Source organism: Microtus pennsylvanicus, chromosome 3 (assembly GCF_037038515.1).
Source record: "Microtus pennsylvanicus isolate mMicPen1 chromosome 3, mMicPen1.hap1, whole genome shotgun sequence".
Taxonomy (NCBI): domain Eukaryota; kingdom Metazoa; phylum Chordata; class Mammalia; order Rodentia; family Cricetidae; genus Microtus; species Microtus pennsylvanicus.
The window spans coordinates 82,763,023-82,775,404 of record NC_134581.1 but is presented as its reverse complement, the minus strand read 5'-3'; the positions used below and the strand labels follow the sequence as shown (position 1 = coordinate 82,775,404).

The following is a 12,382-nucleotide window of genomic DNA, read 5'->3' as shown; positions in this document are numbered from 1 at the left end:
GTTTAAACAAAAAGGAAAGGCTTTCACTTTAACATAGTAAAATTACATATAACAAAACAGTTATCAAGTAAGAATTACAGTTACAATATTTATATCTATTTTATCTTTTATCATAACAAAGGAAAACAACTATAACTATCTATTCTTCAACTCCATCAAAGACACCAGAAGGATATAATATTACCTAAGTAAATGAGAAGTAGAAATCTCAGAGACATCTCGCTGCCTGGACAGTCATCCAAAGTTCCTCTGTACCATTGGGGCATCCATCTTCAAATAGAAATATATATACAATTTTAAAAATTATATAATTGATGTGGGAGTGACTTCTTTCTATCTGTTGCTTTCATTGGTTAATTAAAAAAGAAAACTGCATGGCCTGATAGGGCAGAATTTAGATAGGAGGAGTAGACCGAACAGAATGCTGGGAAGAAGGGAAGTGAGTCAGATGCTATGGAGCCAGGGCCAGCTCAGACATGCTGAATCTTTCCTGATAAGCCACCACCTTGTGGTGCTATACACATTAATAGAAATGGGTTAATTAAGATGTGAGAATTAGCAAATAAGAGGCTGGAACTAATGGACCAGGCAGTGTTCAAAAGAACACACTTTGTGTGTTGTTATTTCAGGTGTAAAGCTAACCATGCGGGAGCTGGGCGGGAGGAAAAGTAGACCTGCCCACAGCTACTAGCTACATATAATACGGTAAACTATTGAATTTTATGCTTTAAAATAGTTACTTTTATATGTATTATACCTTAATAAATCTGTTTATTATAAAGATAAACTTCTTAACTATTTAGAAATTAGGAAATACCCCCTAAAATGAGGAGTCTGAAACAGTTGCTTGCTAGTATCCCAACAAAGGCTGATGGGTTCCAGGGTCTGAAACCAAGTTTCATCTGCCAGGTGTCCTCTCTGTGCTGGGCAGGCTTTACAGCAATATTTTACTTGCACTTTTTGAGATTAATGGATTTCAGCCTTTATCTCATTTTAAGAAAGAAAAAAATTCCCTTAATAGAGCTGGACAAGCTCATACCAGTTTTCTTCCTTTAGTCTCTTTTCAGTCACCTAAGTTTGTATATCCTAATAACTACTATGACATCCAGACATAGTTCAGATTCCTGGAGGCTCTGTGAGTCATATATATATATATATATATATATATATATATATATATATATATGTGTGTATGTGTATTTGCTCTTTAATTTTTTTATTTTACTGCTTAATATTAAAATATTAATTTTGAATCTGACAGAATCATACGTCTCATTTATCTGAGGTTTTTTTTTTATTGAGAAAAAGAAAAAAAAGTTTCTGCCTCCTCCCAGCCTCCCATTTCCCTCCCCCTCCTCCCACCCTTTTTCCCCTCTCCCCACTCCTCTCCCCCTCCCTCTCCAGTCCAAAGAGCAGTCAGGGTTCCCTGCCCTGTGGAAAGTCCAAGGTCCTCCCCCCTCCATCCATGTCTAGGAAGGTGAACATCCAAACTGGCTAGGCTCCCACAAAGCCAGATCATGAAGTAGGATCAAAACCCCATGCCATTGTCCTTGGCTTCTCATATGTGTAAACTATGTAATTGATAAATGTAACTAATTATAAGATGTTTTACCTGCTTTACACTTTGGAACAACTTTAGATATATATGAAATAGTTGGAGAGAGCACAAAGAATTTCTGCATGCTCTTCCTATGTCTACAAAGGACTAGAGTTAAATGCTTACGTCGAGTCATATTTACTTTGCCATTCTCTGCCCTTGTCTTTTCCTGAGCACTACCCTAACTGGATTCAGGTGCTATTAATGACAATAAAGAAGAGGATACAAAGATGGAAGGAAGATGAGTTAGAAATTTAAGTGGTTTGGAGGGAAGTAGTTATTTGGCCTTATCAATACTTTTATAAAAATTAACAGAACATATCAAGTTTAAAATATTATTTGACAAAGAATTTTGATATAAAACAAGACAAAGGAAAGAAAGGAAATAATTTCATATAAAATTTGGGTTTTGGACTTACCTTTCATGCTATTTATAAATTGCTATTAAATATTCAAAGAATGTTTTAAAAAGATAAGGACTTGAAAAATCAAAGAAGATATTAGTAAGCATCTATTAAATTAATTAAAATAAATAACAATGACAATGCTGAATATTTCAAAGGATAGAAAACTAAAAGTTTTCGAAATTCTCATTTGTCACAGAGAGGAGTCTAAAGAATAATTGGTAGAAAATTTGCTAGTTTTTTTTTTTACAGTATTAAACTGTGTTTTATTTCACTCTATCTGCTCCTCCATTTTCATTCTTGACTGATATGAAAGCAAATGGGTTATTGTTGACAAGTTTTTATTCACTCTCCCAGTGTTCTTCATTCAATGTAGTTACCTGTCAATTCTCTCTTTCTGATCTCCATGGTGATACACAGAACTTTTGACAGTGAAACTAAAGAAGTTTCATTGACTACCAGTGAAACATCTGAGTGATGGAGAGGAGATATAGACATGGAATACAAAGTGGCCATGCACGTTGTTATTCTTTTTTACACAGGGCAATAGCACCGCACTAAAAATGTATTTTATTCAAATGTGTCCATGTTGGAAACTTCATGTATCTGAACAAGACTGTGAAAAAGGACGAAACAACTAACACTCATCACTGGTACTTATTGTATCTATTACAGTTCTAGTACATCATGTGTGTCATCTGTTTATCAAAACCACAGGAGATACCTATTTAATTGTATTTAATTTTTTATTATTTATCTCAGAATATAACCCAACAGACTTTCATAAGGAAGAACACTACCATTTGTCCATAACTCAAGCCCTGTTGAACTGAGTCTATTTTATAGGCTTACATAAGAATATGCAGATATAATTATATAGAAGCAAGTCTCAGAGAAGCCTAGAACTTCATAGCGAGGGAGTGGAGAGGAGTGAGTATAAACTCAGCCTGATTTGGGAGACTGTTCCTCTCCTTTTAAAGCTTTTGTAGTACTTTTCTACACACTGTTAAACCATAGATCTAATGTGCATTATTGCAAAAAGAGATGACCAGAGGAAAGCTACAGATGGCAGTCAGCACATCCCTGGACACTCTTCTTGTAGAGTTGTACAAAGCACATGTACTGCCTTTGTGGGAGCCTAGTCTGTTTGGATGCTCACCTTCCTAGACCTGAATGGAGGGGCGAGGACCTTGGACTTCACACAGGGCAGGGAACCCTGACTGCTCTTTGGGCTGGAGAGGGAGGGGGAGGAGAAGTAGGGCGGATGGAGGAGGGAAATGGGAGGAGGTAGAAATTTTTAATAATAATAATATTATTAAAACAAAACAAAACAAAACAAAAAAAGAAAGAAGAAAGATAAAGAGGAATGCTCACAATTCTGTCAAAGCAATTAGGGGCCTCTAGTGGAAGATCATAAACTGAGGAGAACTTTGAATCTCAAAAGGTTCAATGTTAGTTCTCTGGCACAGAATGCAAACACAAATTCACTAATTAACACTCTCAAGGCACAAATCCAGCAGGGAGGAAATCATAAAGATGAGAATAACAATCCGTGATTTTAATGAATTTTCTCACTTGAGTGAGGTAATGCTTTGGAGACATACATAAGATTGCATTTTATTTTATGTGTGTGAAAACAAATTTGTGAAGAAGTTCTCAAGCAAAAATTTTCTGGTTACTGCTCTAGGAGTTCGTCTACACATTTTTGCTAATGTCTATAACTTTATTTATTATTGGGTACCTGGAGCTCTCAGTAAAGAAAGAAAACAAGGAAGGCTCTAAGACCTCCAAAAGGCAAGAGGGCTCCAGGTGAATGAAGGTAAACACAAAATCATATTTGTATTGATTATATACCTTGAATTGCAAAAGTATATAAGCTTGGAATACTGCATGAAAGTTCTTATGTATTGCTCTTTTACAGTTTTAGCTTTAACTAAAGACTAAGGAAAAACGAAAGAATTACATTAAAAATTAGAGTGTTTGCATGCTTTCTGGACAGACACATGCATTATGGGTATAATAAACATCAAATTGGATCTCTTCAGAAGTCAGTATGAATAGTTGAGGGTCTTGTTATGTTTTCCCTTAATCCAAGTTTATAAACCAATAATTTCAGTTTATCCCTCTGGAGTCAAATACTAAATACATGGTAGTGTCACATTCTGTTCTTACAGATGCCACCCATGAAGCAAATGGCTACAGAAAATGACTCCTCGGTGTCTGAGTTTATTCTTATGGGACTACCCGACCAACCCGAGCTCCAGTTGCCCCTGTTTTTCCTGTTCTTGGTGAATTATACAGCCATAGTGGTGGGTAATTTGAGCTTGATGAGTCTTATCTTCCTGAATTCACATCTTCACACCCCCATGTACTTTTTCCTTTTCAATCTGTCCTTTATTGATTTTTGTTATTCATTTGTTTTTACCCCCAAAATGCTAGTGAGTTTTATTTTGGAGAAGTTCCTTTTACAGGATGCATGACTCAGCTGTTTTTCTTCTGCTTTTTTGTCAACTCTGAAAGTTATGTGCTGACAGTCATGGCCTATGATCGTTATGTGGCCATCTGTAAGCCTTTACTGTACAAGGTTATCATGTTGCCAAGGATCTGTTGTCTGTTGATGTTCGGTTCATATTTGATAGGATTTTCTAGTGCCATGATACTCACAGGCTTAATGATTAAGCTTAACTTTTGTAAAAACAACATCATTAATCATTACATGTGTGACATCTTCCCTGTTCTTCGGATCTCCTGCAGTAACACTTATGTAAATGAACTTGTGAGTACTGCTGTGGTGGGTACAGCTATCATTTTGTGTAGCCTCATTATCTTAGTCTCATATGCTTTGATCCTTTTCAATATCATTCATATGTCATCAGGTAAGGGTTGGTCCAAAGCCTTAGGCACCTGTGGGTCTCACATCATAACTGTCAGTCTCTTCTATGGATCTGGGCTGCTTGCTTATGTCAAGCCATCATCTGCTGAGACTGTGGGCCAGGAAAAATTTTTCTCAGTGTTTTATACATTTTTGGTGCCCATGCTGAATCCTCTCATTTACAGTCTCCGGAACAAAGATGTCAAAGATGCTGTGAAAACAACCTGGAAGAGAATCACAAGTTAATTAAGCCAGTGGCAATTCTTATAGCTCTGTCCCCACTGTTTTTCTGTATGTTTTCCATTATGTATCTTCCATTCTTTTCCCTTGCATTCCTTTGTCTACGACATCAATATAATTTATTCTATCCATCTTTTGTTTTTCCTTCTCAACCTGAATTGTAAATCTTTGTGTGTCTGTTTTGGGTCTTAATCCACTTATATTCAAGCTGGTGTTTATTATCTATGGAAGACTAATACCCTGTTTGACTGTACAATCCCACCTATGCATTATTTGTAATAAATTTCTCACTTTGGAAACCATTTTTAGATGTATTTTTGATTTGACAGTATATCACCTATAGATGTACTTTTAAAATGTAAAGATGGCAAAAATTGTGGTTGTGGCAGCACTGCCAAAGTATCAAGAATTTTTCAGTGTCTTTTTTAGCATGTTTTTCATTTTGGCTTTAGGCTCTAAATCTGTGATGAAAGTACATAATTTAATGGAGTAAGGTTTTTTTATAGCTATTTAAGTATGCATTAGGCTTACATCTCTGCATGCTATGTCAAATCCATCAGTTCTTATATTAAAACATACATATTTGTTATGAATTTCACTGAAATTGTTGCTTTCCTTTCCCTGAATCTGCAACTATGTCTAGGACACCATTCTTAAGAACCTTTTGTTCTCTTGACTACAGAAGAAAGAACAAATGGTCATGGTAATGTTTAATCATTTTCCCCATTGCCTCAACTGGATGCTATGCTTTAGAAAATAAAAATAAAAATGAGGAGACAACTTACTCATTAAATACCCGCCTGGCCAGCACTCGGGAGGCAGAGACAGGCGGATCTCTGTGAGTTCAAGGCCAGCCTGGTCTACAAGAGCTAGTTCCAGTACAGGAACCAAAAGCTACGGAGAAACCCTTTCTCGAAAAAAAAAAAAAACAACAACAACAACAAAAAAAAAAACAAAACAAAACAAAATTAAAATAAAAAATAAAAACCTGCCTGGCTTAAGGCTTTAGAATATAGTCGATGCAAGCTGTTCTTTCTGATTTCAACTCCAAAGAGCAAATGAAACCTTTACTTCTCATTTCTGCCTCTCTGCACCTCTCAATACATCTTTTATGTAAATGAACAAATGACTGTATTACTTTGGTAAGGTCATACAATGAATGAAGCAGAGCATAATTTGCTAACAGTTATGTATCTTATGAAGAGATTTATGGGTGTTGGGATAGAGGGGATGTTTAAGCGGGTAAAGGCATGAGTAGTTCTTACAGAAGACCTAGATTTGGTTCTCAGCTCCCACAAGATAGCTCATAACTGTTTGTAACAACAGTTTGAGCTGGCCCAATGCCCTCTTTGGCCATTTGCAAGTTCACAATTGAGCCTGCCACTATTTATAGCTATTCACAGAATTCACAAAACACATGGATTCAGCTCAAACAACTTAATCATTCGCAAGAGAGAGCATGAACTTCTCTTTTCTTCTCTAAAACCTCAGAGAGTCAGTGTGAAGGAAACTGAAGGACGTTGCACAGTGCTGTATGTGTCATAGATGTTACCTAGGCACCCTCAGTGTATGGGATTATTTTAAATGCACCTCAAATTTTCAACCATCAGAAATTTCCTCATTTTCCCGCTAATTAACCAAACAAATCCATTCTTTGTCTGGGAGGGCACTATCTCCATTTTATCAAGACTATCACATTCTTGGAAAGTTATCTCAGAACAAAGTTGTTAAAGCTTCATCATGAGATATATAGAAATGAACAATTACTTTCCAATGATAACCAGACCACATAAAAATAATGTAGGCTTCTGATTCAGAATTTATTTTTGTTCAATACTCATCATTCATACTTCATTTTATTTCCTTGTAAGGTTACCTAAAATGTGGGCTAGGGTGGTAAAAATGCTTCATAATACAATAAAAACTAGTGCATTAAAGATTACCATTTTCATTCTTAAAATGACTCTGCCTCGACTGATGTTTTTGTATTCTACCTTATATAAATATAATATTTTGTTGCTAAAATACTTTTATTTAGTTTAAGTACTTCCCAATAGAGAATATTTTTTATACTTTTTATTCATTCATCTATGCAAAAATAAACATAACAATTCATAAACGCACACATACATGCACAAACACATTGGAACACAGTCTGAGAAGAGAGTAGTGCAATGGGAATTCTGAGTGCTTATGAGAAAACTCAAAAAAAAAAAAACCCCAAGGATCTTGTGACCACAATTTCTTCAGTAACACAGAATTTTCTTGTAATGTGCTTTTGTGCTTGTCCCAGGTATAGTGGATAGGAGTGAGTTTATTTCAGCTGCTGTTATTCATATGCCTCTATTGAAAAAAACATGGTTTTGTCATGTGTAGTTTTTCCTTGTTTTTGAACACCCTATTAACATGATTCTTTTTAACCTTCAATATAAATTGCCTGATGCTCTGTAAAAATAGTTGGCTATTAAATGTGAGTTTTGTCTGTCTAATTTTTAGGCTCCACTCTCTCAGGTTTGCATTGCCAGCTAGAATAGTAAATAAATACACACACACACACACACGTAACTATGGTGTCACATGCACATCATTTAAGAATTAAGTAAAGCAGGCAGAAGGATCACAATTTTAAGGTAAGCATGGCACACATAGTGAATTCCAGGCCTGCTGGATGATACAGATATATCTTATTTCAGAAGCAAAGCAATGTGAACAGCAACAAACAAACAAAAATCAAAGATAAAACAACAGAAAGAAAATGTGGGCAAGAACACTGCTAATAAAGCCGAAATGTAGAGTATGTTTGTAATCCCAGTACTACAAAGGGAGAGGTACAAAAATCTTGAATTTTCAGACTACCTGAGCTACAAAGTAAAATCATGTTTGAAACAGTAATAAAATAAATAAATAAATAAATAAAAAGCTTCAATCTGTTGCCTAAACACAACCATGATGCAGAGCTTAAGTACAGAAATAGGTACATATTTTGATTAGAAGTTAAGAATCTAGTTTAGTAGAGTATATTATGTAATCCAAGGAAACATCAGTCAAATAGAAGTGGAATTATTGTATCACTGGTTGTCTTTTTTATGGAAGCTCAGTATAACAGCACACATAATCTTTAGCTAAGATAAACTTAATAAATTTTCTTTTGCAAATGATTATTATGCATTTTCTGGTAGTATGAATAATAGCCAACAAGGAGGAACCTCCAGCTCAGTCAATTTAATTTCTTTATGATGTGTCCATGTTTGTTATGTAGTTAGTAGAGGGATTCTACTATCTAGCTCTGCTGGGCAACCAAGAACAATGGCAATATCTATATCTATATCTATATCTATATCTATATCTATATCTATATCTATATCTATCTATCTATCTATATATATATATATATATCTCATATAGAGGTATTTCACTCTGGGAACATGGATTCTTATTTAAATGCTATCACTTCTCTATACAGCATCATTACTCTTTTTGTCATGTTCTGTTCATTTAAAATATGGATATATTTTAACTTCATTTTTTTCTTGTTATGAATTAAATTTTCTTACTCCCTTGCATAATATCTTAAATTCAGAATTACATTTTATGTAATTTGAGATAAAATTAGCCATGTGTATAAATTGAAATTACTCATTAAAACATTGAGCTATAAAGAACACAAATGAAGTTTCAGGTTTGGTCATACTGACTGGTAATGAAAATGGTAAATACCAATTTCTTGCAATAATTGACATGGCTCAAGGGTCAAACATTTCTAAAGGAGGAGAGATAACATGTTAATTTTTACCTGATTTTATCTGTCTTCTTTTTCTTTTTCTGTGTCAATAAACAAATATAAAACAGTGGGACATGTGGTACATGCCTTCCATCCCAGTACCCTGGAGGGAGAGGCATGAGGATCTCTATGAGCTTGATGTCACCCTTGTCTACACAACAAGTTCCAGGACTAAGAGGAATCTTATCTCAGGAAAAAATAAAAACAAAACAAAACAACAAACAAAAACCCTTCCCCCAAGGAAAATAAAAAACAGCCTTGTCTACAAAACAGACAGCCTTGTCTACAAAACAAGTTCCAGGACAGGTAGGGCTGTTACATAGAGGAATCTTATCTCATAAAAAAATAAAAACAAAGCAAATAAAAAAATCAAAAACCTTTCCCCCAAGAAAAATAAAACACAGAATGACAGGGAATAATTTTAAAATGTGTATCGGAACAGAAATATCTATCTATATTAAATAAATAACATTAAAATAATTAAAGTAACATTAAAACCAAAATCACAAAAAAACAAAAGAGTAAGACATAGGCAAAATTTCAAATGTAATATATCAATATATTATATCTATTGGGATGACTAACATTAAAAAAATTCTGACACAAAAAGTTCTCTAACATTTTAAATGATCTAGCATAATGGGAATTTTTATTTGTTTTTAATGAGAATTTAAAATGGGAGACATTGTGGAAGACATTGTAATGATTTAATTTTTATCTTTCTTTATTTAAATTACTTTATAAATAATACCAATCAAAATTCCCACTTTTCCCTTCCTCCCACTTCCCCCCCTTACCCCCACACACCTTCCCCTCAACCCCCTCCAGTCCTAAAAGAGGACAAGGCACCATGCACTGTGGGAAGTACAAGGCCCTTCCCCCCACATTCAGGCTTAGGAAGATATGCATCCAAAGAGAATAGGATCCCAAAAAGCCAGTACATGCAGTAGAAACAAATCCCAGTGCCATTATCATTGGCCCCTCCATATGTGCCAACTGTCAACGATATTCAGAGGGTCAGGTTTGATCCCATGCTCATTCATTCCCAGTCCAGCTGGAGCTGGTGAGCTCCCATTATCTCAGGCACACTGTCTCAGTGGGTGAGCCAACCCTCGTGGTCCTGACTTCCTTGCTCATCTTCTTCCTCCTTCTGCTCTTCAACTAGACCTTGGGAGCTCAATCCAGTGCTCTGATGTGTGTCTCTGTCTCTGTCTCCCTCTGTGGCTGGACAAAGGTTCTATGTTAATATTCAAGATAGTCATCAGTCTGACTATGGGGCAAGGCCAGTTGAGGCACCCTCTGCTCCCCTACCCAGGATCCTACTGGGGACATCCCCGTGGACTCCTAGGAACCAGCCCATAGCCAAGCCTCTTGCCAACACCAAAATGGCTTCCTCAATTAAGATATCTCCTTTTTGCTCCCATATCTGTCCCTTCTCCATCTCAACCATCCTACTCTCCCAAGATCTCCCCAACCTTCCCCTTTTCCCCTCTCTCTCACCCTCACCCCTTCCCTCTTTCCTCCCTCCCGCTCAATGCTCCCAACTTTTGTCTTGTGATCTTGTTTGCTTCCAATTTCCAGGAGCTATCTGGAAAATGCAAATCAAAACAACTTTGAGATACCATCTTACATCTGTCAGAATGGCTAAAATAAAAAAAAAATCACCAATGATAGTTTATGCTGGAGAGGATGTGGAGTAAGGGGAACACCCATCCATTGCTGGTGAGAATACAAACTTGTGCAACCACTTTGGAAATCAGTGTGGCAGTCTCTCAGAAAATTGGGAGTCAACCTACCTCAAGATCCAGCAATACCAATCTTGGGAATATATATACCTAAAAGATGCCCAATCATACTACAAAAGCATTTTTTCAACCATGTTTGTAGCAGCATTATTTGTAATAACCAGAACCTGGAAACAACTGAGATGCCCCTCAACTGAAGAATGGATAAAGAAAGTGTGGCACATCTACACATTAGTGTACTACTCAGCTGTAAAAAAACAATGACATCTTGAATTTTCTGAGTGAAATAACCCAGACCCAAAAATATAAATATGGTATATAGTCACTCATTAGTGGATTCTAGCCATAAACAAAGGACATTGAGCCTATAGTTCATAATTCTAGAGAAGCTACCTAATAAGGTGAACCCAAAGAAAAATATATAGAGATCCTCCTGGAAATTGGAAGCAAACAAAATTAATTTTTTTAATTAAAAAACTTTTCTTTATACAGTATATTTTGACCATGTTTATATCCTCCTGAAATTCCTCCCAGATCCTTCCCACCTTATCATCTACCCGACTTTACTATTCTTTGTTCCCCAAAAATTCCAAACCAAATAATACCAAACCAAACCAAACCAAACATTAACACACAAAAAATAAAAAAAGAAAATAAAGAAGCAAGTTCTCTTTTTATCTCAGTTTATTTGCTCCTTGATACTGTCTTGACAGGTTTGAGAATAAGATAAAAAGAGAAAACTTGCTTGTGAATGTAGGTTTTCTCATATTTGCCAACAACACCAAGCTATTCCTCAAAAGGTGTGTATATAAACAAACTGTAGTACATTCCATAAAAGGCAACTGGAAGAAATTAGTTACTAGGCCTTGAGAAAATGTGGAGAAGGCTTAAGCACATATTACTCAGTGAAAACCCCTGTCTACACAGGCGAGTCCAGATAAGGACTACCAGTTGAGTCCAGGTAAACTACTATGTGGATTAGCTAAGCTTCTGGAGACATACAAAGATCAGTGATTGCTAGGAATTAAGAGGAGCAGAGGAAGAAATAGTAGAAACACAGTGAAGTTCTAGGGCCATGAAATCCTTCAAAATGATGGTGTGGTGCTGTATGCATGATGCTATGCCATTTTCAAACCTTGGAGAATCCTGTTGGCAAAGAGTGCTTCTTCTTCTCGAGGTTCTCTGTTAGCATGTATTGGCCCTGTAAACTAATTGTCTTAAATATGGTATTTTAATGGATGTAAATAAAGTACTTTCACCATCTTTACACCCTCACCACCCTCTCTTGAATCTGGCTTCTGCACAGAATGAAAAAAAAAATAGTATCTCTCTGAATCTAGCACTTCACTTGACTTGATCTGCATTTCCATGCTGTTTCCTTCATTTTTCAGAATTTAGATCCATCGTGCATCCATAATCTATTTTCTTTATCTGTTTTTCAGTCCTGTACTTCTGTACTGGTTCCCTAGCTCAGCTATGATGAAGAATTTAATGAACATAGTTTTTCTATTAGATGCCAGGAATGACATAAGGGAATTACATGGGGGCTCTATCTTAAGACTTCCTAGATGAATCTCCAGACTCATTTCCATAATGTCTGAACTACTTTGCATTTTTACCAATTCTGTGTAACAGTTATTTTATTTTAATATGCTATCCAGTTGTTATTCATTTTCTTATTGATAGACATTCCAAATGAAGTGAGATAGAATCCCAATGAAGTTTTTTTATTCTTTTTTCTTC

The 12,382-nt window shown here is 35.7% G+C and overlaps 1 pseudogene; it reads left to right on the top strand.

The window, feature by feature from the left end:
• Positions 1-4,184: 4,184 nt before the first annotated feature.
• LOC142847181 (olfactory receptor 8C8-like) lies at positions 4,185-5,119 on the top strand (annotated as a pseudogene).
• Positions 5,120-12,382: the final 7,263 nt, after the last annotated feature.